At 42.1% G+C, this 5,223-nt stretch overlaps 1 pseudogene; it reads right to left on the bottom strand.

Moving 5' to 3' along the window:
* Nucleotides 1–424: 424 nt before the first annotated feature.
* Nucleotides 425–2,119, bottom strand: LOC134586335 (zinc finger MYM-type protein 1-like; annotated as a pseudogene).
* Nucleotides 2,120–5,223: the final 3,104 nt, after the last annotated feature.

The following is a 5,223-nucleotide window of genomic DNA, read 5'->3' as shown; positions in this document are numbered from 1 at the left end:
AATTTCCAACTCATGATGAAAACGATCAAGGCACTCAAACATAGCCCTTTTCATTTCCTCTGGCAATGTGAGACCAGCATCCTTTGCCTTCTCTCCTGGCATTGTTTTATGGAGCTTTACTCTCCCTCTTCTTTCCATAGAAATGTCCATTTCTCTACACGTATAACAAATGGCCTTCTCCACAATTTCACTGCGCTGATCTGCTAGAAACGCTTTCAAACCTTGTAGTTTCACAATGCACTTTTCAAGAGTGAATCCCACTGTTTGCAAATATTTATGTAACACAAAAAAGAAAAATCACATACGGCAGACAGCAACATCTGAGACGATCCTCTTGTGTCCACATTTTCTTTGGGATTACACAATTTTTCAAGGGCTGAAGTCAGTTTTTTTAAAAAAATTTGCCCTCACTGGCTTCACAGCATCATAATGAGCGCTCCATCTTGTTTGGGAAAGTCTTTTCACTGTCACACCTAAATTCTCCATCAGCAATTCCCAACGATATGTAGAAACCTAAAAAAAAGGAATACACTCTCTCCAATGTTCCAAAAAAGGTCACACAGGAAACAACACTTCCAAATGAATGCACCCCACATAGGTTCATGGAATGGTTTGCACATGGCATAAACAAAGCCTTTGGATTAATCTCTTTTACTTTTGCCTGAGCACCACCATGAATCCCTGCCATAGTTGCAGCATTATCATATCCTTGACTACGGCAAAGGCTTATGTCTAGTCCATCTTCCTCCAGATGTTGCAGGATATGTTCTGTGAACTCAGCAGCAGTCTTTTCAGCAACAGGAAAGAAGCCCAAGAATGATTCCTTTACTTCAACATTGTCCCCTTCAATATGAACATATCTGATCACTTCACACATCTGATAGTGTTGGACACATCAGGGGTGCTGTCAAAAAGAATCCCAAAGTACTTTGCTTTCTTGATATCAGCCACTATTTTGTCCTTCACATGATTTCCCAAAAGACAAATTAATTTGTTCTGAATTTTTGGAGAGAAATAGGAAGTCATTCTCTTTCCAGATGCAACAGCATGTTCCAGCCTCATGAAATGTTCCTTTAAAATTGGATCATAGTTTGAGAGCAATTCTACCAATTCCAGGAAGTTGCCTTTGTTTGCGGATGACATGGTCTCTAGATGACCACGAAAGGGAAGATTCTGGTTTGCCAGAAACAAAGTTACATCCAAAAGGTGATGCAAAATATCCCTCCATTTCCTTTTCTCTCTGTCCACTGTTGTTTGATGGGCATGATCAAGGCATTTTTGTAGCTTCAATCCTGCTCTCAAGGTCTTCCATTTCTCCAAACATGTAAGATGCTTCTCAGAAGCCTCATGATCAGACACCTTTGGGTTCAGCTTCCACCACAATTGAAACCCAGTAACAAAACTGGATGCCCCTGTTACTTTGTCATCAACAGCAAAAACAAAACAAACTTTGTTTTGATGGAGAGCACACCATCCACGTTCTAAGAATTTTTTTGCCATTAGGCAGAGCCTTATAGAACCATGCAGTGGTCAGCTGTTGACTCTTCCCTTTTGATTTCTCTCCTTGCCTTTCAACTAGACTGAATGGCCCATCTCTATTTTGGAAAGGTTCACTTCCCCTCTTAATAAGGTCCACTCTTAAAACATCTGGAACTGGCCAAGCAGGAACATCAGAATAAATTGACAGTCGAACAGTCTCCTCTTCTTCTTCATCATCATCATCAGAGTCTTGCTGATGCAGGCTTCTGCTGGCATCTCCTTCGTCTACATCATTTTCACCGCTTGAAGATAAAATGATCTTCTCCAATTCTTGCGCTTTCACATATGAAGCTTCTTGAGAAGATACTTCAGGCATTTCACCTCTGGATTCAACAGACTGAATGTATTCAGCACTTTCTCTTACTGCGGTAGATGTTGAAGGTGCAACATATTTTAAAATTGATCCAGACATCACCTTTAGCTGACTTTTCTCTTGCCTTCTTAATTTTTTTGTTGCAGAGACCCGCTTGGTCGATTTTGCTTCATATTGGTGTTTTCTGCAGAAAAATCCTACATTTATTTTGGTTCTAGGGTTCGCTAGTGCGATATCTGTCTTATATTTCCCATTTTGGCATACCATTTGTAAAAGTAGACAACCCAGGGTATTTAAAGGGACACTATAGTCACCCAGACCACTTCAGCTCAATGAAGTGGTCTGGGTGCCAGGTCCCCCAGATTTTAACCCTCCAGATGTAAACATAGCAGTTTCAGAGAAACTGCTATGTTTACATAACAGGGTTAATCCAATCTCTAGTGGCTGTCTTCCTGACAGCCGCTAGAGGCGCTTCTGCGACGCTGGATGCAAAAATCGCATCCAGCTTGCATAACGTCCATAGGAAAGCATTGAGAAATGTTTTCCTATGGACTGTTTGAATGCGCGTGCGGCTCTTGCCGCGCATGTGCATTCGGCTCCACTTCCCTATCACATTAACCCCCCAATCCTGTCAGACTCATCCTCTATCAGTCTGTCCCACTCACCCATTTCACACTGCCCCACACACCTTACCACATAAACCCCATCCAATCCTATCCTCCACACTTACCCCAAACCCTGTCACACTCCCCCCCCCGCCAACCTTTCCACACTTACCTCCCCTCGATCTGTCACACTCCCTCCTGCAAACTTGGCACATTTATTCCAACTCTGTGATACATTCATTAAAGGGACACTATACTCACCAGAACAACTACAGCTTATTGAATTTGTTCTGGTGAGTAGAATCATTACCTTCAGGCTTTTTGCTGTAAACACTGTCTTTTCAGCGAAAATGCAGTGTTTACATTACAGCCTAGTGATAACTTCACTGGCCACTCCTTAGATAGCTGTTAGAGATCCTTCCTGGGTCATGGCTGCCTAAAATGCATCCAAACATTCAGTGTCTCCTCCCTCTGCATGCAGACACTGAACTTTCCTCATCGAGATTCATTGATTCAATTCATCTCTATGAGGAGATGCTGATTGGCCAGGGCTGTGTTTGAATCATGCTGGCTCTGCACCTGATCTGCCTCTTTGTCAGTCTTAGCCAATCCTATGGGGAAGCATTGTGATTGGCTCAGGCTACCACTGCTGCTGATGTCAGCAGGCAGTGGGAAGGTCAAAAGGAAACAGGGACAAAGCCTGCAGCTTCAGGCTTGAATACAAATAAGATTTTACTATTTTTAGGAGGCATGAGTGGGCAGGGGGGCTAGATGGTGGTTTTAACCCTATAGGTTCAGGAATACATGTTTGTGTTCCTGACCCTATAGAGCTCCTTTAAAAAAAATTCAAGAAACCACTGTGGTACTCCGCAGATGTGGCCAAAATAGTAAAAAACTAAAAGTTAGCATTTAGTAATTATAAAAATAAAACAGAGTGAGGGAAAAAAAAAGATCTATAAGATTAGGCAGAAAGAGGCTAAGCAAATTATAAGAGCTTCCAAATCACACACAGAAGAGAAAATAGCACAGTCAGTAAAAAAAAGGTACAAACATTTTTTGATACATAAATGAGAAAAGGAAAGTAAAACAAGGATTAGTTAGATTAAAAACAAAAGAAGGAAGGTATGTAGAAGAGGATAAAGGTCTAGCTGACTGCCTCAATGAATATTTGTGTTCAGTATTTACAGATGAAAATGAAGGAAAGGGGCCTCAGTTAGGAAAAAGGACAAATGAGTAATTTGTTACATGTGAGTTTACAGAGGAAGGGGTTCTATTTCAACTGTCAAAAGTAAAGACAAATAAGTCAATGGGACCTGATGGATTACACCCAAAGTTATTAACCCCTTAAGACCGCAGGGCATTCTATGCCATCCCTATTTGGGCGGCTCTAAACTCCGCAGGGCGGCATAGAACGCCCTGGGTGGTCTTGCCTCCCACGTGGCCGGCGCAACATGGCCGCTGCAGATCGCCTGTGCCTGGGGACCGCGGTTTGCAGCTTCTGATCGTAGTGACAGGCTGTCACTGCGATCGGTATTTACCATGTGTCAGCTGATTTTAAAATCGGCTGATACATGGAGCCGGCCGCTTTCTCTGCAGCAGATCGCGGTCGTGGGACATGCCTGGCCCCCCAGGCAGTCCCCCTGCGGTCAGTGACAGCGATCTGCTCAGCCTGATTGCAGGGAGAGGCTGTCTCTGCGATCTGAATGCAGAGACAGCCTCTCCCTGCGATCTGATCGTAGTGACAGCCAGTCACTGCAATCAGAGTTACTATGTGTCAGTCTATTGGCTGACGCATGTAACTACAGGCAGGATGCCCCTGCAGATCGCGGTGGGGGGCATGCCTGGCCACCCAGGCACTCCCCCTGTGGCCAATTACCGCAATCTGCAGGGGGTGATCACAGTGACAGCCAGTCACTGTGATCACTGATCCTGTGTGTCAGCCAGTGATGTAAAATCACTGGCTGACACTGTCTCTGCCCCTCTCCTGTAATAAAAATTAAATATTAGTAAAAAAAAAATTACAGTTACAAATAAAATATACTTAGATAATATATATTATATATATATATATGATCAAAGTATATATATATATATATATATATATACACACACATTTACACATACACTAAGTGTATTAGTGTACAAACTTGCAGATAACTTGTGATTGGATAACTCGAGACAAGGTGCTACAGCTATTAAAGAAAATTCATGTAAATAAAGCTCCGGGGCCTGATGGTATCCACCCACGAGTACTTAAGGAGCTAAGTGGGGAAATAGGTTAACCTCTGTATTTAATTTTTCAAGATTCTTTTGTTTCAGGTATTGTACCGGAGGATTGGAGGAAGGCAGATGTTGTTCCTATATTTAAAAAGGGTTCAAAATCCTTGCCTGGAAATTATAGACCTGTGAGCTTAACTTCTGTGACAGGGAAATTATTTGAACGGCTATTAAGGGATAATATTCAGGAATTCATTGGGAAGAACTGTGTTATTAGCAATAATCAGCATGGTTTTATGAAACATAGGTCATGTCAAACTAACCTAATTGCATTCTACGAAAAAGTAAGTAGAAATATAGATCAGTGTGTTGCAGTGGATGTGATCTACTTGGATTTTGCCAAGGCATTTGATACGGTTCCTCACAATAGGTTAGTCTTCAAACTAAAAGAAATTGGTCTAGATGAATATTCTTGTTCTTGGGTAGAACATTGGCTTAAGGATAGAGTACAGCGAGTTGTCATAAATGGTAAATTTTCAAGCTGGACAA

The sequence above is a fragment of the Pelobates fuscus genome, chromosome 2 (genome assembly GCF_036172605.1).
Source record: "Pelobates fuscus isolate aPelFus1 chromosome 2, aPelFus1.pri, whole genome shotgun sequence".
Taxonomy (NCBI): domain Eukaryota; kingdom Metazoa; phylum Chordata; class Amphibia; order Anura; family Pelobatidae; genus Pelobates; species Pelobates fuscus.
Note: the sequence above shows the minus strand (reverse complement) of the source record. Positions and strands in the feature narration are given on the sequence as shown.